General features: G+C 36.0%; 1 protein-coding gene across 5 annotated transcripts in view; it reads right to left on the reverse strand.

Moving 5' to 3' along the window:
* The window catches only part of LOC115210702 (sorting nexin-13), a 152,034-nt gene extending 130,257 nt beyond the window's left edge, over positions 1-21,777 (reverse strand). For 2 of the 5 annotated variants that reach the window (XM_029779390.2, XM_036502545.1), the window contains exon 1: positions 21,505-21,776. The gene's annotated coding sequence lies outside the window, so the exon portion shown is untranslated. Of the gene's footprint in view, positions 1-3,317; positions 3,362-20,885; positions 20,936-21,504 lie in introns of all 5 variants that reach the window. The other 3 variants (XM_036502541.1, XM_036502538.1, XM_036502536.1) reach the window with 3 other exon arrangements.
* Between the last annotated feature and the right edge of the window lie 4,439 nt (positions 21,778-26,216).

Below are 26,216 nucleotides of genomic sequence, written 5' to 3' on the forward strand. Positions count from 1 at the left end.
TGGTATTCATCTATAATTGTAGTGTATGCATTTTAATTCTGACCTAAACCCAGTAACTTGCCTTTAAGTGCCTTATTCACCTGAATCTTTATATATGTATATATATATATGTATGTATGTATATATATATATATATATATATATATATATATATATAGATATATATATATATATATATAGACACAGACAGACATAGATAGATACACACACATTTATCAACACAAATGACCGCGTGTGTATCGTTGGCGATTTTTTTTCCTCTGTCTTCCCTTCTCTGGATCTTTCCTTCTCCTGTTTCCGACAAAGAGCTCCGCTCAAAACATTAAACCCTCCTTCTTTCCTGAGTGTCCAATAATACTATATTTGTTCCACGTCCTCGCGTAGTTGTGCTTTTTTGTTTGGATTAACTTTATATATATATATGTATAAATGATATATACACATATATACGCATATAAGTAAATCAAAAATAATAAAAACAAGAAAATGAAAGTCTAAAGGACATATGAGAAAGTTTAAGATGGGAAAAAGAGGGGGTGTAACATTTCAAGCATGAATGAATTTGAATCAGCCACTAGAATTGAATCCATAATAAATATCATATTTATAACAACCCTAACACACACCTCTCTCTTTCTCCATATTATATATACATACATACATACACACACACACACACACACGTATATATGCGTGAGTGCACACCTTCATATAATACATTCATTCATAAATACATACACATAAATACACATACGCATATAAGATCATTTTAGCCAATTATATATATGTTCATGCAAATTCATGCCTCTAAAATTTACTGCAATGTAATAACTTGTTGCAGTTTAACGATCTGTTACTAATTGCATTCTTAACTATAGTAGATTTATGTTCTTTGATGTCTACACATCAATTTATATACATGTGCATGTCAGTGTATGCATGTGTGTGCATACCTACATTATTACCTCTGCCTTAGCGAAGGTAGAGATATTGTTTTCAGTCATGTTTGTTTGTTGGTCCGTGGACAAGATATCTCAAGAACCGCTGGATGGATTTGGATGAAACTCTCAGGGATGTTTGGCCTTATGACTGACACAAACTGATTAGATTTTGGGATCTATTCAGTACCAGACAAGAATTCTGGATTATTTTACCTATTTTTTTACTTAATTTTTGAGAGCAATCGCCTTCATTTTTAGTATCCTCGTTTGTGAGAGCAGTTGAATTTATTTCAGATATTCTCATTTAAAAATCATCTCGAGCTAATCATTGAGAGGACGGTGTTGCCTTGGTGGAGGTTTGTGCTCTCCGAGTGCTCTTATTACTATTATTATTATTCACTGTTTTACATCATCTACTTCAATATTTTGTCTCTATTACAGAAAAAAGAGAGCTCGACACAACATAAATACATATGAAGCATAAAATAGATTTTGTTAAATAACTAAGACGCATTAAAATAAAAATTTTTCAAATTTGATATTTTTTTTTCTAGTGCACTTCTCAGTTGTGAATATCAGATGGACTTGGCTTGTATGAAATCCATGTCATCAAAAATAATGAGTTTTACTCATTATAGAGAATAATAACATATCTATTCTAATTCCATTTTTCTTATATTTGACAGCAGCCACGCCAGAGCACCGCCTTGACAGGTTTTAGTCAAACAAATCAGGCCCCAGGACTTTTTTTTTAAGCCTTGTATTTATTCTATGAGTCTCTTTTGCTGGACCATTAAGTTATGGCGATGTAAACACATCAACATCAGTTGTCAAGCAGTGATTTGGGGGAGGGAACAAACACAGACACAAAAACACACACATAGATACATACATATATGTGTGTGTGTGTGTGTGTATATATATATATATATATATATATATATATATATACAAATTGAGATAGGGGTTGTAAATGCAACCCTCTATGGGATAACGTATATCCAATATACTGCTAGTGAAGTACCCAACAAAGTTAATACATAAATGTTAATGATTGCGATGCAATCAATTCATTTACTGTATTATATGGGCGAAGGTAAAATGATTTACCACAAATTACTAATACAAGATAAGAAAATGGAGAAATACATCAAAATCAAATATCAATTACCAGATAATACTCAATCACATACTATATTAAACCACCACATAAGAGACTGTAGGGTTAAATATAAAAAGCAGAACAAATCAGTGTACATAAAGGAATGTACATAAAAAAGTGTACATAAAAGAGTAATATTGTGTAATAATTAGAATATATATAAAAAAAGAACATAAATACAAGTAAGTATAAATATAAGTATAAATTATATATACATATACATATATGATGGGCTTCTTTCAGTTTCAGTCTACCAAATCCACTCACAAGTCTTTGGTGAGCCCAAGGCTATAGTAGAAGACACTTGCCCAAGGTGCCATGCAGTGGGACTGAACCCAGAACCTTGTAAGTTGGGAAGCAAGCTTCTTAACACACAGCTACACCTGCAAAATATCAGATTGTTTTTGTGCTCTCAAAAATGTTCTATTCATAGGCACACATATGACAGTATGGTAAGGAGTTTGTTTCCCAACCACATGGTTACAGCTTCAGTTCCACCATGTGGCACATTAGGCAAATGTCTCCTTCTGTACCCTAGCCAACCAAAGTCTTGTGAGTGGATTTGATAGACAAAAATCTGTCATGTGTGTGTGTGTGTGTGTGAGAGAGAGTCCACAAACACTTGACCACTGGTTTTGGTTTGTTTATGTCCCTATAATTAATAGTTTGATAGATGAGATTAATAGAATAAGTACTGGGGTTGATTTACTTCAAGGCATTGTTTCAGCATGGTTACTTCAAGGCATTGTTTCAGCATGGCTAAAGTCCAATGACTCAAACAAGTAAAAGAGTCATAATATACTCTAATATTATCTTCTATATAATATTGAAAATATTATTGTAAATTCATGCATCATCATTGTTTTAACACCACCCATTCTTCTATCTTTGCATGAACCAGAATTAATTGAGGCAGGTTTTCTGTGGCGACGTGCACTTCCTGTTGCTAACCCTCACCTATTTCAAAGCCAAGTAATATTCAAATAATATTTTCCAGAGATCAGACACATTTTCACAAAAGTTTGCAAATGGTGATGTTTATCTACAACTGTTGCATGCTGTTAAGACAAAGACACACACACACATGCATACACAATGGGCTTCTATACAGTTTCCATCCACCAAATTTATTCACAAAATATTGTGGTCAGCTTGGAGCTATAATGGAAAATACCTGCCCAAAGGTACTGCAGTGAAACTGAATCTCAACTCACATGGTTGCAAAGCTTGTTTCTTATCTACACAGCCATGCCAGCAGCTATAATGGCACTGTTTTTTCCCAGGTGCATTGTTTTATAACATTAAGTCTTGCTATTTCAGAGAGAACACACATATAAAAGATCAAAGGTTGAAAAGAGAGTACAAAACAAGTTTTTTTTAATTGGTATGTGTTATCACTAGTTTACTCTTAATTTTTAGGTTGCTGGAAAGGAAGAGGTCATATGAAAACAAACCAGTTTGTTTTCTTTTACCACTTTGGTAAATTATTGAAAACAATTCCTACATCTTGTCAACTGGTTTAACAACAAATTCAAAATGCCTTCTCATTTAACATTACACAGGATTTGCAATCATTAATCACCCTTACATCCTTCATTTCTGCTTAAGCAGATCCTTTGGCACCAGTAACTAACTAAAAAAGAAAACTTGGAGACAATGTGGAAACTTCCATTTAATCACTAGACCAGCTAAATGGAAGAGTTGGATCTTCTTAAATAAATTCATCACTATCTTAAGAATGATGACCAAGTGCCTCATCATCATTATCACCATTTACCACCCATGTTCCATACTGGCATGGGTTAGACTGTTTGACTGGAATTGGTAAGCTAGAGAGCTACACCAGGCTCCAGTTTGTTCTGGCTTGGTTTCTACAGCTGGATGACCTTAATGCCAACCACTCCACAGAGTATACAGGGTGCCTTTTTAACATGTCACTGGCATGGGTGCATTTCATATATTAAAATTCTAAGAGGAGCCAACAAAGGAACCCTCAATGCAGTCACCTAACTACCTAGAAATAGTAGCCATATCTCCCTGGAATCACACACTAAATTCTTAAGAAAGGTCAGGTATAGTGAACAATGTAGTCAGAGATGTACGAGAAAAATTATAAAACAGGATGGTCTGCTGGAATGTCTGCTCAGTCAGAGCAGATATGAAGTTCTACATTGCGTTGTTGACACTTCATCCTCATCTGACTCAGTTTACTTAGCTGTATATAAGTACTTGCTGTTCTAACTAGTAATAGTACTTGAAATGAGTTTGTTTTTCCTTCATTTGCAATGCTCAATACAACTTTTGAAGGGTTGGCCAAGAGGAAGATGAATTCCATCACAGTGACAGGTCCAAGGTACACTTTATAAAGGCAAGGCCTTCGAAAAAAAGCTTCTCTGATTCAATCAGATGTGGAATACATCACCACAAGTATGAGTGATTAGACATGGGCAACAGACATTTGAAGAGAAAATAAAACTCAAAGTCAAAATGTTCACAATGCAATAAATCTCCCAAGTCTTTGTGATCTGACAGCAACTTCTTTGATGACATTGGCCTTACTTTTCCTTTAACAGTGCTGGCATGAATAAGCTAAAGTTGCTACTGCTTAACTGTTGGTTTTCCATAAAAACACCTTGCTTAGGCACAAATAATGGAGAGGAACTTTCTAGATGAGGATCTATAGTTTCATAAGACACAATGAGGCCATAAATGAACCAAGATCATTTATGATTGCACAACCTGTTAGAAACAGCAGTGAAATATTCCTTTTGTATTACACCCTACTAACTTAAAGGCTGTGAGAAAAACCACAGTAGACTAGGTAATATAATCCTTCATATTCTCAAAAAGACAATAATTATAGCTGGACTGCATTTGATTATAAGGTCTGACAGATTAGTATTGACCTACTGATAAACAATAATAACAAAATTAAATGACTAATAGCCATGATTTATATGAGTTAATGACCTCATGAGCATCAATGATTTCCAGCTTATTCACTTTACTGTTCCTCTACTTCCTCCACACACACAATCAATAGAGAGTCAAAACAAAAGAATCATTGTAGATTCAACAATCTGGAATGTGTTAATGTGAGAGGAGGTTATGTGTGTGCAGCACTGTTCTTTGTTTATGTTATTTATTTTGAAATTTCAAAATATAGGCATTTGTATTAAAATTACATTAAATCGTCTTTTCTAGTTCTATTCCATCAATGAATATAAATTTTTATGCAAGAATAGCTTGAGGGATGATATATTTGTTGCTTAAGTATTAGTATAGTTTTCATCAATTAACCCTTTTATTACTATAATTCTGATGAAACACATTGCTTTTGTTTCAATTTATTTTGAAATTAATGAAAAATTTAGTAAAATATCTGTCATTATTCAGTTGGTAATTGAAATGTAAATTAATATGAATTTAGATCACTTTAACACTTTAGTATTTAAACCAGCTATATCCATCCCAAATATTCTACCTGTTTTGTTTGAACTAGCCAGATTCAGCCTCTCACACCTATCCTACAATGGTGTTCTGAAAAAGAAAAGATCTCATCACTGAAATCTAAAAGTCACAAGAAAATGTATGATTAGCTGCATGGGTACTTTAACGTGGTACTGCATAGGTGTTTCTACATGACATCACATGGGCCCTTTTACGTGACACCGCACAGGGCCTCTTATGTGATACTGCACAGGTTATGTAAAAGCGCTTGTGCAGCATCAAGTAAAAGAGCCCATGTGGTTCCACATAAAAGTGCCTGTGTGATGCCATGTAAAAGTGTCTGTGTGGTGTCATGCAAAAGCACCCAGCGCACTCTTTAAAGTAGTTGGCATTAGGAAGAGCATCAAGTCATAGAAAACATGCCAAATCAAATTGGAGTCTGGTGTAGACCCACTCAGCTTGCCAGCCCAGGTCACACTGTCTTACCCATGCCAGCATGGGCAACAGACATTTGATGATGATGATGATAATGTCAATAAATAAGCATTACATTTGATAGAGTAAGTCTGAATGCTAAAGGAGTAAACCACTCATAGAACAAGGGGCAGGCATTGATTGGTTAGTATCAAAGAGCTAAGTGAAATATGTGAAAATGTTTAGAATAATGAAAACATTTGTACATATCAAATGTAAAATGAGAAATGATTTCAGAATTCTTTAAGAAAGATTAATTATATAGCTGCAGAAACCTATCAATAATAAATCAATAAAATAAAAATGTACGTGATATATTAACCCAAAGCATTTTTATATTTCCTATATAGAAATAAATCTTTATACACACACACATTTTTTAATCAAGTAGTTAAAATAGAGGGGCAATGTTCCTGGCCTTTTACAGGGCCTCCAAGATGGGGAGAAGAGAGGAAGGAAGGCATCCTCAAAATAGAAGCCTAGCCCAAATATTTACAAAAGAGTTATCTCCACTAAAGACACACAAGGGTGCTGGTGTTTCACTAAACAGCAGATTAAGTTAAACAGTCAAGTAGGCCACAGCTGGATTTGAACTCAGAACACTTATTGCAAGTAACTAGCCTGATACTTTAATGATTCTGTCAGTCTACTGCCCTAGAGTATTAATGTTTTTAAACCTTGAAAAGGTGAAAAACAAAGTTGACCACAATGAGATTTCAACTCAGAAATCAAGAAGCCAGAATAGATGCTGCAAAATATGCATACACATAACTATGAAAATTTAAATTTTTAGACAGACGTACCACGTAGAAACACTAACAGCAATAAGTGAGCTGATAGGAAATTTTTAATAAAAAATATGTAGGCATAGGCATAGATGTACAGTAAGTTTGGTTCTTAACCACAAAATTTGGGGTTTAATACAACCGTGTGACACATTGGGCAAGTGTTTTCTACTATAGCCCCAGGCCAACCAAAGCCTCGAGTGAATTTGGTAGAAGAAAACTGAAAAAAGCCTCGTGTGTGTGTGTGTGTGTGTGTGTGTGTGTGTGTGTGTGTGTGTGTGCACGCACGCATGTGTGTGTTACTATATCTGCATGATTGCTGTAAACAATGAAGGTCACCATCATGCAAGTGATGTCCGTCGTTCCCAACATGTCTGATTATGGGAAAATATTACCTTACTTCGGAAAAAGTAAGGGTTGGCAACAGGAATGGCATCTGACCATAGACAATCTGCCTCAACAAAATTCCATCTGACCCACAGAAAGCATGAAAAAGTGGGTGTACGACTGATGAGGATGATGATGTACAAGTTACACAGCAAAGAAAGCTAGTAACCATGACCTTTTCTCTGTATGTATGTCGCCCGCCCATCAGACTAGTGAAACTGATGCTATTAAATGTTCATTTGGAACATTAATTTGTAGGGCAATGTTTGCAAGAAAAAAGAACAGTAAAAAATGTGAGAAGGATGCAATCCTGGACAAAATGTTTAATGTCAAGTATGAGCGCAAGACTTGTCTCTAATGATGTTCAACTATGGTTAAGTTTCTATGAAAATTCCACACCATAATACATACAAAATTAAAAACAATCACAAGGACATTGAAAAAAGCCCAATACTATACAAACTATAAAACTAACACAAAAAGATTACAATAGATTCACCAAAAAGTATTCTAATTCAGCCGGATTATTAAAATTCCTGACATACCATGGCACAAGTTCCAAGTCACCAAAATTGGGGCCTACTATATATAGTAACCAACATTCACTTCATCACAAAACAGCCAATGAGAGAGCCTCCACATAGTCACTGGATTTATTAGAAATAGCAGCCAAGTATCCCTGAAATTATATCCTACTGCAATGGATTGCAAACAGTGTACTGCAGGATGTTGGTATGGCTGTGTGGCTAAGAAGCTTACTTTGCAACTATATGGCTTCAAGTTCAGTCCCACTGTGCAGCACCTTGAGCAAGTGTCTTCTACAATAACCCTGGGCTGACCAACATGTTGTGAGTGAATTTGGTAGATGGAAACTGTGTAGAAACTTCTTGTGTGTGTGTGTGTGTGTGTGTATACACTTATGTGTATGTGCATTGTGTTTGTCTCTCACCACATGACAATTAGTATTGGTTTGTTTACATCCCCATAACTTAGCTTCGCAAAAGAGACCAATAGAATAAATACCAGACTTGAAGATAAGTACTGGGGTCAATTTGTTCAACTACATCCCAGCATGACTGCAGTTCAGTGATTGAAACAAATAAAAGATAAAAGGCAGGTATGTGATTAATTAAACAAGGTAAACAATAGTTAACAATATAGTTTCCCTAATTTTTAACTTTGAAACAGAGTTTGTGGTAAACGTTCCAGGAAAAGCGTACCAGTAATTTTTTGTTTAATCTTCACAATGCCATAAAATTAAAGAGACTGAGACTCACCACCCTATTCTCTTAAATAAGACAAGAACACATTAGATAATGTAGTCTTAGAAACCTCTATAAAGACAAGCTAATGACACCTTGAATACCTTTGATCAGAGGTTTGTCCAGTCAGGGATGGCTCGGAACTAAGAAACAATAAGAAATTATACATAAAGTGCAAGTGAATCTGTGAAGGCACATGGCTCAGTAGTTAGAGTATTGGGCTGATAATCATGAGGTCATGAGTTTGATTCCTGGACCAGGCTGTGTGTTGTGTTCTTGAGCAAGATACTTTATTTCATGTTGCTCCATTTCACTGAACTGTAGAAATGAGTTGCGACATCACTGGTGTCAAGCTGTATTGGCCCTTGTCTTTCCCTTGGATAACATTGGTGGCATGGAGAGGGAAGGTTGGTATGCATGGGCGACTGCTCGTCTTCCATAAACAACCTTGCCAATACTTGTGCCTCAGAGAGTAACTTTCTAGATGCAATCCCATGGTCGTTCATGACCAAAGGGGGTCTTTACAAGTGAGAGCACTGGAGGAGCAGAAACAGTTGAGTATTGAACTGAACATAATGTAATGTTTGATTTTACCCTTCTACATTTTTTGTTCAAATACAGTCAAGGTCAGCTTTGTGTCTCAACCCACCACAACTGATCAAAGATCCTTAAGGTCATATAAAAATTTAGGTCAACTGATTGTGTTTCTATACACACAGCTTGTCCAACACTCAACTATGTATAACAAGAATATTCAAGTTAAAAGTGTTTAAGCTTGATTTAATAAAATGCCAAATACAAAAAACAAAACACTCGCACAAATGTTCCCTTTCTAAGTTAAGAAACAGACTAAATATAAATAGAAACCATGTGATAAGTGATGTAAAACAGTCCACCATACAAAAAAAACTCATCAAAACTATTCCAGCTATCTTGGTGTTAAGCATCTGGAAGATATTTCTTCTCTTTGTTTTGTTTGCAAATGAATTTGAGCTCAGCAATGTAAGCCAACAAAGCATTCAATTATAAAGTGAGCTTAGAGTAATGGAGGTGGCTTAATGTGTCAGATGTGCAGATCAAATGCATTTAAGTAATTAGTTTTGTTCTTTTAAATTCTGAGTTCAACTAACATTAGACCTAACATTTCCTTCTTACTGGAATGTATAATTTAAACTCTTTAGCATTCAGATTATTTTGTCAAATGTAATGCTTATTTATTCATACTATTTTGATTTAATCATACATTATCTCATAGATTCAAGATTTTGATGATGTGATGGTTTATTTTTAGAAGGACATTGTAGGGTAGGTGTGAGTGGCCATATCTGGCCAGTTTAAACACAAAACAGGCAGAATATTTGGGTCACATATGGCTAGTTTAAATGCTAAATGGTTAAGAATAAGTTAGGGGAGATTTTATTTGCACACAAGTCCAGGCTCACTCAAGTCAAGTTAAGTCCAGCCACACTATACCAGACCACCATCAAATTATGTATTGTTTCCAAGCAATTAAGGTGTTTCCTGTCTGCCAAGTTAATATGTTAAAGCAAATCTTTTTATTGTATTCCAAAAGAGATAACTGAAGTCAGAACATACTAAATTGACAGAGTATCACTTCAGTAGAATAATAGTCAATGAAGTGAATAATGTGTAACGACTGTGTTGATGGCCAAGTTTCACTGGTTCAGTTAACGTTATAAATAGGTACCATGAAATAGATACAGATCACTATTGTAAAAAGCAGTATACTGTCTAACAGATCTTTAGCTATTTGCAGTGCAGAGTTGATTCGTGTCTGAAGAACTCCCATTGCAACTTGTCCTTTATTCAATAAGCAATAGAGAAAGGAGATTCAACAGAAATTAATCACATAATCAAACAGGTATGCACTTGTTTGTAAATGCAGAAAGTTTGTAGAAGAGTTGATACAGTATTAGACTACCTTTTCACAGGCATAAGATAAATCTAGTTGAGTCATGCCTTTGTGTGTTAAGCCAGTGCATACAATAAATACAAACATTAACAGTTTCAGCTGATAAGAATCAATGCAAAGGGAATATTTAACATCCAATCCCACAACTGCTCCCTAAATGCATATATAAACCATAGTTAAACATCAACACTTAAGAGCAGTACTGAATCAGTTTAGATATCTAATTAGCCTGGCTATACAAGTACTGATGAGCAGTGAGCACTATAGTATTAGCAGTACATTCCTATCAAATATGGTTTGTAACCTTTGATCAATTCTAAATTGCAGTTAACTATACCTACTCTGATAATGATCTTTAGGAAGATATGAACCTCATAACTTATCCCCACCACACACACAATTCCAGATATCAATACAGCTAAACCCTAGTTGACACTTACTTTTAATTAAGTTCAAGCAAGTGAGTCTCTTGAACAAGTGCACTAGTAGAAACATCTCCCAGTAGACATATAGTGTCTTCTTTGACGTACTACGGGCTGGACTAAATGTAGTGCAATGAATCGAGTTTTTTAGCTAGCTTCAGGCAGTTACATAATATGCTGAAAGTAGAGCTAACAGTAAAACACTGTAACAGGTGTGAATCTGACAGAAACAGATATAGGACATGAAATATATCATGGAGCAAGGTAATCTGGTTCTACAACATATATATTGAGACAATGAATTCACTTAACTTTTCCCAAATCAAAACTAAAAATGCTTTAAACATTGATATTATTATTACCATTTTTACATTTGATTTTTTTTTTAAGGCATGAATTGATTAAGACTTTTTGATACAGTATTCAATGGCTAAATGTTCTAACACTTACACTTTGTTGTTTTCAATAAGGTGATTTATCCCATGTTTCAAACCATTGAGCTATTGGACGTTTTATTTATGTAAATATGTAAGACATAAACAATAGCAGTTTCAGATTCTGGCACAAGACCAGCAATTTCAGGGATGGGCTAAGCTGATTACATTAAACTCAATACTCAACTGGTACTTATGCTATCAACCCTGAAAGGATGAAAGGCAAAGTCGACCTCAACAGAATCTGAACTCAGAAGATAAAGACAAATGAAATGCCACTAAGCATTTTTCCCAGTAAGGACTCTGCCAGCTTCCCACCTTTAAGACATAAACAATGTCACTACTGCCTAAGTGGTTTCAATAAAAAGACCATCCACACACACACACATGTATATGTGAGTATAGAGAGAGAGCAAGTTGGATAGATGGATGGATATGTGTGTGTGTGTGTGTGTGTGTGCATGTGTGTGTGTATATATATATATATATACACACACACACACATGTATATACACACATACATAAGCTTCCATTTGGTTTCTATTCATCAAATTTTACACACAAGGTATAAGTCAACCCAAGGTTATAGTAGAAGATACTTGCCCAAAGTGCCATACAGTGGAATCAAACCCAAAACTATGTGCCTATGAAGTGAACTTCTTAACTACATAGCTATGCCTGCAGCTATTACATGTTTAAAACAAATTTTATTTTAAATATATAAATATATTATATACCAAACTAATATAATTAACTGCATTTGTATTCTAGCCTTTAAAAATAACACCTTCTTGCAGTTATCTTTAAAGAAGAAAGAGAATCTGTATGGTACTGCAAGAAATAACAGCTAGATCTCCCTCAAATATTGTAATGTTATATATACAACATTGAAACACCTTGATATTCAACCAGTGATTCCAATCAGATCTTAAAGAAGGTTCTCTTTGTGGAAATTAGACAACTAGATAGAAATGACATATTGAACTGTAACAAATCTTCTATGGTTTAATTTTTTCCACACCATATCACTATATATCCCTATATAAATGTGTGCATGAATGCAATCAAACAAACAAGAAGATAAACATTTGGAATATTTTCATAAACTTTTGGTTTCAAAATTTGGCACAAGGCTAGCATATTTGGGGAAGGGACTAAGTCAATTACAACAAAACAAGTACTCAACAGGTACTTATTTTATCAACCCTGAAAGGTAAAGTCAATATAAGCAGACAGATGAAATACAGTTAAGCATTTTGTCTGGCATGTTAATGATTCTGTCAGCTCTCTACCTTGTTCAATTAATATATTAAATTTGTTTTGCCTGAAGTCAACCATGCTAGAACAGGCCTATGACCAAAAGGCAATCTGGTCATGAACATTCCATCTTCGTTTCTGGCAAGACATAATTCAGGTACAGTGTATGCTACATCATCGAATATGTCCAACCTTTTCTGAGATGTTGGTTTAATTTCAGGGAGATTTAAAAAGTATTTCTAATCAGTTTGTTGTTAGACTTGTAATATGAAATGTATTTAAATCCAATAACAATTAGGATTTTAATCAATAGCCTCAAGCCGATCAAAGCCTTGTGAGTGGATGTGATAGTTGGAAACAGAAGCCCATCGTATAATATATATGTGCGTGTGTGTGTGTATGTGCTTGTGTGTTTGTACCCCCAACATCGCTTGACAACCATGGGTTTACGTCCCCGTAACTTAGCAGTTCAGCGAAAGAGACCGATAGAATAAGTACTAGGCTTACAAAGAATAAGTTCTGGCATCAATTTTCTCAACTAAAGGTGGTGCTCCAATATGGCCACAGTCAAAAGACTGAAATAAGTAAAAGAATATATGGACATATTCTTTCTTTTATCTAATACGCTCATCAGAGTCAGCCGATATGGAAGGGAATATGGCAACTGCTTTCTATTGATGGGTTGATTAACACAACCGGTCAGCAGTTACTGTGAAAACGTTGGACCAGGGGATTAGTTTAGGCATTATGTCACTTAATCGGGTATGCTGTGAAACCAGCAAGAATTATCTTAAAGTTGGAAAAGTGTTTATTATTAATGTGGTGCTCTTGTGAGGATGGAGTGTGTGGTATGTGTAGCATGTCGTATGTATAATTTTTTCCAGTGTTGTAGGTATGTATAGCTGTGTTCATTGGTTTGTTTTCTTTCTGTAAAGGATAAAGTCATGGGAGGGGTATGTTAGCATGCCATGTGTAATGTGTGTGTGTGTGGGGGGTCTACAACCCTAGCCAAGCATGTCTGGACTTTGAAAGAAAATGCCACGGAGTACAGCATAAAGTAGAAGATCCTAGAAAGATGCAAAGCATACTTCAATTATAGCAGGAAGTGCAGATTATGCCTGGCTGAGAAGAGAGTAATTTTAAAAGGTACCCAATGCCTGGATGTTTACCTGAATAGCAAGAATGAGGTGTTTAATCTTTGCCCACATGAAAGGAAGTACATTCTATCATACCTGCATGCCCTACCATGACTACAACCACAGGTCCCCTGCTTCGACCTTCCATCAATGTCCTAGAGCCCAGCAACAAGAGTTTGACCAAAGCTAGTACCCTTCAACTAGCTTTGGCCTCTACAGGGAGGACACACTGGTAATATCAAGAGAATGACCACCTGCTAGATAAGCTCAGAAAGGACTTCACAGACACCATGAACTCCCTTGGACTGAAGGTCACTATAGAGACCAACCTAAAAATAGTGGATTTCTTTAATGTGACCCTAAACTTGGAATCAGGTACCTATAAGCCCATTAGGAAACCAAATGAGAAGTTGTCTTACATTAACATAGGTTCCTGCCATAGTGTTCCGGAACCTGGTTAAGGGTGTCAACAGGAGAATCTCCAGTTTGTCTTCAAGCAAAGAGATCTTTGATGCTGCTGCTGCATACTACAACCAGGCCCTGGCTGCTAGTGGTTTCAAGGATAATATTAGTTACATGCCAAACCCTAGCCCCCTGCAAGAGAAAATGCCACTGGAAAGTACTGTGGTTCACACCGCCTTTCTCTTTAAATGTTAGGACCAGAGCAGGTAAGATCTTAAGTTTAAGTAGTATGGGGAATCTGTACACACCTGTACTTGGCTAAGTGAACTATACTAGTTAGTATAAATGAGCATGTGCAAAATAGTCTGGGAAGAGTGTTATATGCGAAGTCTCAAATTATATAGGTTGTAGGAATTATTGAATAATATCTTGGAGTGCTTGTTGAAGATACACAGTTGGAGAGTAATAAGAGAACATCGGAAACATTTGATATCATAACAGTTCAGATATAACAGTGACGACAAGAAGTCATACAACATATCAGTTCAGTTGACAGACACTTCTCTCATACCAACAGCTTCAACAAAATATTTACTAGACATACCCTGAAATTATCCTTTAACTGTTCACCTACTGTAAAAAAGATAATAGTAGGTAGACCTGAGGCAGGATACTCATGCAGGGTAACACAACTTGTCCACTAAACTGCCACTGCAATATGGAAACAGTTGTTTATGAGGTAGAAGAAACAGCAACTGGACCCAATGGACAACTGAGCGTGCAGAAGTATGTCGGGGCAATAGAAGGTCCCTTCAGAACCTGCTTTAATAACCACAAGTCCTCATTCAACATCCCAGAGAAACATAACACCACAACCCTAGCCAAGCACATCTGGACTTTGAAAGAAAATGCCACGGAGTACAGCATAAAGTAGAAGAACCTAGAAAGGTACAAACCATATTTCAATAGCAGCAGGAAGTGCAGATTATGCCTGGCTGAGAAGAGAGCAATTTTAAAAGGTACCCAACACCCGGATGTTTACTTGAATAGCAGGAGTGAGGTGTTTAATCCTTGCCCACATGAAAAGAAATACATTCTATTGTACCTGCATGCCCCACCATGACTGCAACCATGGGTCCCCTGCCTTGACCTTTCAACAATGCTCTTGAGCCCAGCAAAAAGAGTTTGACCAAAGCACACACCAAGGCACCTATGTACACACATGCACACACTCCTATAAAGCAGACATCCCACAAAATAAACTGTCTCCCCACCACCAACACATAGCCCTTCACACAAATTGTAACCCCCACACACACATTACATGCTAAAAGAACCACCACCCTCTGACTTTATCCTTTACAGAAAGAAAACAGACCAACGAACACAGCTATATATACCTACAACCCCAGAAAAATTATACATATGACACTGCTGCACATACCACACACTTCATCCACACAAGAGCACCACAATAATATACACTATCCCTACTTCACGAGAACTCTTGCTGGTTTCACAGCATACCCTACCAAGGGACATAACTCCTAAACTAATCCCCTGGCCCCTTTTTCATTCTATCACCTTGTTCACAGCAACTGTTGATCGGTTGTGCTAATCCACCTCCGACAATAAAATGCAGTCGCCATACTTCCTTCCATATCAGTTAACTCTGATGAGCGTGAAATTATATAATCAGTTTGTTACCTAACACTCCATTGTATTCTTTACGCAAAACCAATTGGTAAGACTAGCTGTGGTGGATATTTAATACTATACATTTCGGATAATATACCCACCCTACTTACAGACATACGAGTGTATCTCTTCCTTGACTTACGGTTTCTTAGACGACTCATGCACACACACACACATATATATATAATATATATATATATATATGGGGAGTAGATAAACATCTAACAACTGAAGGGTCATTCTTTGTATTACTTGTTCTGTTTTCTATTTTTTTACCTCATTTAGGTATTTAACTCATTTGTTTTTGTATTTCATGTTGTTTACTGTAGGTGATGTCCTGTACCCATATATGCATATATATATATATATACTTTTCTACACTAGGTACAAGGCCTGAAATTTTTGGAGAGGTGGGGGGGCAGTTGATTAGGCTGACTCCAGTACACAACTGGTACTTAATTTATCAACACCAAAAGGATGAAAAACAAAGTCAAGCTTGGCGGAATTTGAACTCAGAACATAAAGACAGAAGAAATAGCGCTAAGTATTTTGCCCAGCATGCTAACATTTCTGTTAGCTCACTTACCTCTCTCTCTCTCTGTATAAATATATATATATATATATATATATATATATATATATATATAATATATATATATATATATATATATATATAGAGAGAGAGAGAGAGAGAGGAGAGAGAGAGAGAGAGAGAGAGAGAGAGAGAGAGAGAGAGACATATATACAAGGGGCTATAGTAAAAGACATCTGCCTAAAGTGTGTTCAGTCCCACAGCAGAGCAGCTTGACCAAATGTCTACTATAGCCTTGAGCTAATCAAAGCCTTGTGAGTAGCTTTGATAGATAAAAACTGAAGGAATTCAAAAATGTGTGTGTGTGTGTTTGTATTTAACAATTTGGTTTGGTTCCATGCACATTAAACATCAATCTAAGTGACGAGCCTAAGGTGTATGGAACCAAATCAAACTATTATTAAATAGTAATGTTGCAGCCATCTGGTTCGCCAGTCCTCAGTCAAATCATCTGGTTCGCCAGTCCTCAGTCAAATCATCAAACCCATGCTAGCATGGAAAGCAGACGTTAAACGATGATGATGATGTATTCCTAAGGTGGCGAGCTAGCAGAATCCTTAGCATGCCAAGCAAAATGCTTATCAGCACTTCATCCATCTTTACATTCTGAGATCAAATTTCACTAGGGTTGACTATAACTTTCATCATTCCAGGGTTGATAAAATTAGTATTAGTTGAATCAGTGTCATTGACTTATCCTTCCCCCAAAATAGCTGGCCTTGTGCCAAAATTTGAAACCAATATATGTACTCGTACCAAATGTGTTGAGTGCATCTTTCATTTGTCCACTCATTTGCAGGAGTGGCTCTGTGGTTAGAAGTTTGCTTCCCTACCACATGGTTCTGTGTTCAGTCCCACTGCATGACACCTTGATAAGTATCTTCTACTATAGCCTTGGGCTGACCAAAGCCTGGAGAGTGGATTTGGTAGATGGAAACTGAAAGAAGATATATAGATAGATAGATATGTGTGTCTTTGTGTCTGTGTTTGTCCCCTACCACTGCTTGACAGCTGGTATCAGTGTGTTTATGTCCCCACAACTTAGTGGTTCAGCAAAAGTACTAGGCTTAATCCTTTGAGCTCATAACACCAGTTTACTGGTGGATGGCTTTATTTTTCTTTATACCATAGCACCGCTCTATGCTGTAGCACCGGCAGAGTGCCAGGTATATGGACAAATAAGATTCAGGAGGACAGGGCTCAAAGGGTTAAAAAAAAAGTACTGGGGCTGATTTATCCAACTAAAATTCCTCAAAGCAGTGCCCGAGCATGGCCACAGTCTAATGATTGAAACAAGATATATATATATATATATATATATCATCATTGTTTAACGTCCACTGTCCATGCTGACATGAGGTGGATGGTTTGACATGGAGTTGACTAGCAGAGAGCTGTCCAGACTTCGACTGTCTGTTGTGACATTGTTTCTACAGCTAGGATCATTTGTTTCCAGGCTTCTGTGAAAACATGCCTGACTAAAGGAAGATATCTTAAGAGGAGAAACATGTGAAGGTTAGTGACAGGAAAGGTATCCAGCCATAGAAAATCTGCGTCAAAGAATTTAGTTAGACCCATGCAAGTATGGAAAAGGTAATATTGAAATTTTAGGCTTTTGCACTGATTTCATTTCCCATTTTCACTCACAAGGCATTGGTCAGCTAGAGGCTACACTTAAAGACACTCGGATTCCATGCAAAGCAATTTTATTAACTACATAACATTATCATCATTTTAAAGTCAACTTTTCCATGCTTGATTAGGTCAGGAAAAATTTGCTGAGGCAGAGGCAGACTTTCTCCAGCTAGAAACACTTTCTAACACCAACCTTTACCGGTTTCGGAGCAAAAAGTAGTACCGCCCCCATTCCACCAGTAGCTGGATATGATTTCACAGAAGACTATAAACGGGGGACACCGCTTGTATAACAGTGGCGCTTGCTTCTATCATGTCATGCAAAGAAACACACACACAAACATGAAGATGTACGCAGATATCACACACATAGACACACGAAGATGTGCGCAGATATTACACACACAACAAGCTTCTTTCCCTTTCCGTCTACTAAACCTATTTGCATGCTTTTGGCTGGCCTCTGTCTACAGTAGAAGACATTTGCTCATGGTTCTATACAACGGAGAAATGAACCTAAAATCAAGAGGTTGAGGTTGTGAAATGAACTTCTTAACCACTAAAATTATGTCATTGTTACTTAGAAATTCTTGTCGTTTTCTTCTTCCCTATTAAAGAACAAAATGACAAGTGTAAGTAATTTTGACAATGATTGCACAAAACAATACCCAATTGTATCACATTAGTTCATGGTGTGTGTGAACGAATACATTTTTCTATCTTCGTAGGAAACCTTCCTTATTAACGGGTTCTGACGGATCTTAAATAATCTCAACTAAAGCCCCGGTATTGAGTTCTCTTTCTTCCATTCGACAACCACGATTGTGATGTGCGCACGCACACACACACACACACAATACAGGGTGGCTCAAAAGTCAGTCTACAATTTGAGATATATAAAAATATATGTGTAGTTGTTTATATGCACATGTATGGTGAACATAACTAAGAAACAGAATCCTTCAGAAAAATTTATGCATATTTATTTAGAAATGAACCAAGGCGATTTTATCGGTTCGGATATTAAAGTATATGATGAAGGTTAAATCGCATCTGAACCTTTTCTTAACATACACACATCTGTTCACGTTCTTTGCAATGATCTGTTACTGAAGCTTTGAAGCATTATCGACAGACATTATATAGGCCTACACACACACCATGGCAAATAAAAGTAGTTGTTTAAACAGTTGTGGTTTTAAAACATAGATATAAGTTTGTAAATAGGTAACAAATCTTTTTTATTAATTTTTTTAAGCTTTTCTCATCATTTTTGTAGTGTTAAGCCGACGATATATATCTCCATAGGGTGAAAGAAACACTACTTTCAATCTAGTGTTTACAGTAGAGAACAAGAGCACAGTGATGTAGTCACTCCAACAACTAGAAACAGCAGTTAAATCTCGAAATAATATCCTACCTTCTTAATAAAGAGACATCTTAGATAATGTAAAACTAGAAACTAGAAACACCATAGCTAAGAGCAGAAAGGAAATACAAGGCAATGGTTTGAATATTTCTAATCAAAAGTCTGCTAGATCAGAGCTGACTTAGGATTAAACAAAAAACCACCTTACAGCGTCTACTTGGAGCCGGCTGCCTTCATCTTGAACAACACATTTCATGCTAACAAGACATGTACCAACGATTTCCCGAGTACTCTATATTCAGTCGACAATATGCACTTTAAATACATATACAGGCATATGTAAATACATGCGTGGTTAGCATACTGAATGACATATTACAAAAATTCATGTATATACGTATAGTATTAATCATCTTGGCAGAAAGCTAATTGCTTCGTTGTGTGATGGACCGGGCACCTACACTCAGCAAATGAAGTCGTTGTAGAAATACCAAATTTTAGTAATCCGTATTAAATACACACACAACTCTGTACAACATGAATTAAATATGTAAGCATGTATACAAATACATGTATATGTATTTATGCTTTCGTAACGTGCACGTGTACATACATACACCAGACAGACAGACAGACACGCACGTACACACCTGTCAACAAAAGTAGGAAAGTGAGCGTGCATTACACATACACACAGTCTTATATAACATAGAATCTAATTCCAGAGAAAGCTAATTGTGGTTTTAACAAGGCCGAAACATTTGCATCTTAATAACACTGATATTATTAAACAACTAGAAAAGGAACAAGAATTATGACTTCTTACATTGGTACAAGGTCGCGAAATTGTAGAGATCAAAACAAAAACAGTGATGACCCCTGTAGGGTTTTATTTCAGGACGTAGGGCGACAAGATTAGACAATACTACAGTACTCTATCGTTTTTGTTACTCCATTAACAATTTCTAAATAAAACACAAGGCCAGCAATTTTGAGAGGGAAGGATGAATCGTTACCATTAAGTCATACTCACCCCTGGTAGCTGAGTGGTACTTCGTTTTATCGACCCCCGGGGAATGAGAAGTAAAAATGACATCGGCGGGATTTGAAATCACAACGTAAAGAATTGTAAATAAATATTGCAAGGCCTTTTTTGTCAGACGCTCTAACGGTTCCACCAATCTACCGTATTCACCCCAATAATAACAAATTCGTTAAATATATCACACTCATCTATACACGTACATCTTTGGATGCCGATTCTGTAAAACAGGAGATATACGACCTATATCTCTCTCTTGTAAACAACAAGGGGGTGGAATGTTGAAAATGAAATGGGTTAAATGTCAATAACAAGTTGCCTTTCATTCGACACATCACTTTCACACAGAATAACATTTTCTCTAACAATATTAGATGGAATACACACACATACATACAGACAGATAGACATACACACACCTTGCTGGTGTTATAGAGCTCGAAATGTTAGGATAAAAATTTCATGTTAATTTAGCGTAACAATGTAACATCTGACAATACTTACCGCAAGCTGAAACCATCTTAGTAAATAAATCCATTTACATTCGATCTATTCTTTAAAAAATAGATACAATTAATAGTCGACCAAATGATCTTTAAGACTGAGAATATTAATGTATATGGTAAGATATGTTAGACTATATCGTTAACCAACGAAAGAAACTGGTTTATAATTTATCTCTAATCATGTAAGAATTAATATAAGTTGGTTAAATGTTTTTTTCTGTAAAAGAAATACAGCCGAACATATATTGTAGGTGGTGGAGAAACAATCTAGAGTTTGAAACATAATGGGAGTATACAAGATGTAAAATATGCACAGCATGGGAAAAAGCAGAAAAAAATATTAAATTGTTAGCTTTAAAATGAAATATGTTTTAAATAATAATCGACTTGATTCTTAAGGAAAATATTTAAAAAATTATCTATAAATGAAAGAAAAGAACAAAAGGAGTAAGCAAAATTTCCAAAAACATTAATTGGGGTGGTTTTAAAAGCAATGTATAAAGATATCGTAAAGGGGTGTATCTTATGTACCCAGACGTGGTTTGTCAAATCAACAAAACACCAAAATGCAATTTAATTGCTAAGAACAATAATATAATAAAAGTTTCGAAATCTACCTCTTTCTAAAAGACGAAAAAAGATGCAAATATCAAGTTGGTGACGAAATAAATATAATTATTTTGTCTCGCTTGTTTAGTTAGTTTTTTTTTTTTGCCGAGAGGGGTGGTGGTAAACGGTGTATAAGTATATATATAATAAGTCCGTATTATAAGTCGTGCAATGAGGTACAGTGTCCGTCAAGAGACGAATGCACTCCGATCAAAAATAGGATACTCAACAACAGATATCATCGCCATCTTGTAATTTACGCATTGTCAACCAATCAGAATGTAGCTTACATATAAAAGATGGATAATATAGAGTTCTACTAAAACCATGTATACGATTGATGTTGTCATGAGGAACGTCAATAGAAGAGAGCACCTGACTTATAGATACAAGCACAAATGCGTGCACACAAATATATGAATACACGTACGCGCGAACACACATACATGAATACAACAAACACACGTACACATACGCGCGGACACATACACACGCGCGCACTCAAACACAAACAGTTGCGAATTAGCACTCGAAAATTGATTTTTAGTGGGGTTATCTTTCTCTCCGTTGTTGGTTTCAGAATTTAAATACCCTAACAGAGAGTTTTTGCCTACTAATCATATGGATAATCGAAGTCAGTCTTTCAACTCATTATATTACGTGTGTGAAACTCTAGTGTTATAATAATCCTTTCTACTTTAAGCACAGGGCCTTAAAATTGCAGGGAGCGATTAGTTGATTACATCGATCCCAGTGCTCAACGAGTGCTTATTTTATTTACTCCCATAGGATGAAAGGCAAAGTCGACCTCCGCAATGTGTGAACTAGGAACGTAAAGACGGACGAAATGCTGCCTAGCATTTTACTGTGTTCGATATAACCCATAACACGACTTTTATCAAATTGTTTTCTACGTGTATTTTCATTGTTTATCTGTTTCACTGTTTTACTTATGGGAAATTTACGATCATGAAAAGGAAAAGAAAAAAAGGCCAGATTTTAAGGTTAATTAAGATTGAAGTAAAGTTAGGATTTTGGGCACTAAAAAAAACTAGAATTTGTTGGGGGAAAAAAGTTACAGAATCGTAATCTTCAATATTTAAAGCATAGAAATCCGAAGAAATTATCTATATATATGAAAAAAGTTACGGTGGCTGTGTACTTACTACGCAACTCCATCCAACTGCTTGTCGAGGCGATAGTTTAGAGCTGGAGTGGACAAAAAATTCTACAAAACTATTTATAGAATTATTCTATGAAAAGTCGCTTCGATAAAATGTAATTTAATGGAAATCATTCGATTAAAAATCTGATACACGAAGGGAAAGAGAGGGTTGCTCTAACTGCTAGAAACAGCAGTCACGTCACGTTTACTTTACATCAGACCCTACAAGTTTAAGACGTGATGGTCATGGTAAGAACACACTTCACCTTTGAACAACTTGTTTAGCGCTAATGAAAGAAGCCTCTTTGTGATCAATCAATCTGCTAGAAATGACAGCCAAATGTTCTTCAACCGTGTCCTACCGATTTTATTTAGCCAATAATGCAATTCTTGATATACAAAAGGGCCATGTAATTACAGTTAAATCATCTTTGATTATATATGGCTGAGATGAAGTACCTCATTCTGCATAAGAACTCCATCAATCAAGGATGAGCAGTCATCTGCATAAGCATGTGCAAACCTGGACATTAGTTTTGAGTAAGACTGGCAATTCCCCATTCACACAAGTTTTCCCAGTCCATAGTACTAATGTTTATTCAAGGGAAAGATTGCTTAACTACTGCAATCTTTTCTCATTCACATACTGTTCCCATGCCCGGAGTAAGAATTTAATTTGTGTTTTATTTAAATTAAAGAAGGTGAGATATTGTCTGTGATCTTCATAGGACCACTTTGGGTAGGTAGACTGGTATAGCTGAAGTTCATTTTGAACATCTGTTGATCTGCATCTATCAGAAAAAGATAAGGATAAAGTGGGAATTTCAAAGGATGCTGTCCAGCATTGATAATATAGTAATAAAAGCTATGTTCTTCTTGCTGTTGTTTTGAATAACTATACTTCATTTAATGAGAGAAGTATTTAATTAAATGCTTAAGGACAGCTAATAGAGTTTGTCTCCAGAAAATACTGATCATTCTGGCATGCAGCGTTCAGATTCAGATTTGTGAAGATACAGAACTGACATTTTTGATATGACCTCTGTTTTATTATTCAGTCTACTGCTACTGCAAAACCTCTTTCTTCCTGCATGGGCTTCCACCACTGGCAGGATTAAGTCCATTACTACACACACTTAAAACACTAATTATACTGTGTCTCCACTACCTACAGTAAAGAACTGCACTTCACTGTGGTACACACTTTTTTAGCTTGAGAGAAGTTTTGGCATTGTGTATTGCTAAATGCTTTTTAACTACTCACGCTTCTGGTAACATCTGGCACCATTACAATGTGGGGGCCAGAGAATGATATTATTGCATTCATATCTCTGTTTTTAACATGACTGTAATTGTTGATTTTTATATTTTCAATGCCTAAAGAGATTGTTGTTGATATTTATATTTTCGATACAAGTATAATTGATATGATTATAGTTATTGCAGCTGATATCTGTATTTTTGACATACTTATAGTTGTTGATATCTATATTTTTGATACACCTATAGCTATTGCTATAACAATAGCAATTTGGGAATAAAAGTTCCTATCCCATATCAATTGTTTCAAAATATCTCTGAAATCAATCTCTTGACTTTTCTTACTACAATCTACTTAAATGGCAAACAAAATAGACACCAGTCTTCATAGGGGAAAATTTACCTTTGATAGTCTTATTATCCTATCCAGTACTTATTCTATCAGTCTTTTATGTCAAACTCAAACACCAGTTTTCAAGCAGTGGTGGGGCACAAATACAAACACACATAAGGTAACAGAAATGTCAAGGCCACTCCCCCTGATGAAGAAGATTGACCTGCAAGAGCCCTGTGCCAGTGCTACATGAAAAGCACTTGTGTCAGTGTCACATAAAAGTGCTCATGGCAGTGCCACATTAAAAGAATCCAGTACATGCTAGATAAAGTAGTTGACATTAGAGAGGGCATCAAGCTGTAGAAACCAAGCCAAATCAGAATGGAACCTGATGCAGCTTGCCAGCACTGCTCAAACTGTCCAGCCTATGCCAGCATGGAAAATAGATGTTAAAGGATGAAGATAACGATGATATATATGTGTGTGTGTGTGTATTTGCCCAAGGTATCATGCAGTGGAACTGAACCAGAAACCATGTGTTGAAATTTATTTTAAAATTTTTATGTGAATTGAACCTATAATTTTTCATTTGATCTCTAGTATGTCATGAAGTCAAAAAGATTGAAAACCACTGTCCTAATACTATTGGAAGTAGAATAAGGCACCAACACTATATTCCCATGCTACAATTCTGAAAAGGACTAATATAAATTTGATTTATGATCCCTAGAATGGGTTCATGGAATGTCCTTTTCAGGAATTTGTGTATGTAGTCACAGTGGAGAAGAAGCTGCTGGGATCATCAGTGGAATATCATAAACTCGATAATTTATTCACTACTCCTTTTGTAAGTTCCATGCATATATAGCACTATGTCCCGACAACGCCGGGTCATAGTGCTAGTGCATGCACACATACACATGAGTACTGTCCAAATCTCTGACCAATCACATACAGCTAGCTGGCATTCAATTGGCGTATCAAGTTTCGGGCATTTTGATTGGGTTTTGGATAGAAAATTCACAAAAAAGTCACTTCTATTGATTTGTTAATGGCTTTGCAGGGTGACTGGGGAAATGTTAAGATGTGCACGACCACCCTTGAACGGTTTTGAATGACCATAGAAAGTGCGAGCCCTCTAACTGAAAAATTGTGGATTTGTATAAAGGACACACACACAGACATTTTGCTGTTTATATATAGAGAGATAATACACACACACATTTTGTTTATGTATTTGTTTTGGAAGTTTCCTGTCGTGAAATCATGTGTTGAAACAGATATTGTTATATTTCAGGATGGTCGTCTTTTTTTTCCCCCAAATAAACACATGCACTATATATTCATTTTTCACTTCACAAGAATAATAATAAAGTTGAAGCAAAGAATGAATATAGAGCATGCGTGTTAATTTAACAAAATAATCGAAAAATGGCCATCCTGAAATATAACCATATATATATTTCATTCATCATTAAGAGAGTACATTCAAAATGAAATAATTTGAGAATGGAGTAGAGTGAACGATGTGATTGTAGAGTACCAAAAGCACAAGTTCTTCTGGGCCAAACATGTCGCAAGTTTCACAGGCAACATGTGGACCCATGCAGTTGCCAATTGCTATTCAAGAGATCAGAAAAGGCCACTTCGAAGGCCTCCACAATGATGGGAAGATGATTTGGGTCAAGATGAAAAAGAATAGTACAGTCAAGACAAAATTGGAAGTGCATTGTAACTAGCAGTGTGTAACAGCATCTGAGAATCTGGTCGATATTGTGATACTGTGATTTATATATTATATACATACATATATATTTACAGACACACACATATATACATATAATGCTGCCCTAGCTAGGGCTGGGTACTGTGAAAAAATCCAACATATACAAGAAGCAGGCATACACGACACTGGTAATTCCTCCAGCTGCGATACACATTGTATACCACCACAATGTTAC

Source organism: Octopus sinensis, linkage group LG1 (assembly GCF_006345805.1).
Source record: "Octopus sinensis linkage group LG1, ASM634580v1, whole genome shotgun sequence".
Taxonomy (NCBI): Eukaryota; Metazoa; Mollusca; class Cephalopoda; order Octopoda; family Octopodidae; genus Octopus; species Octopus sinensis.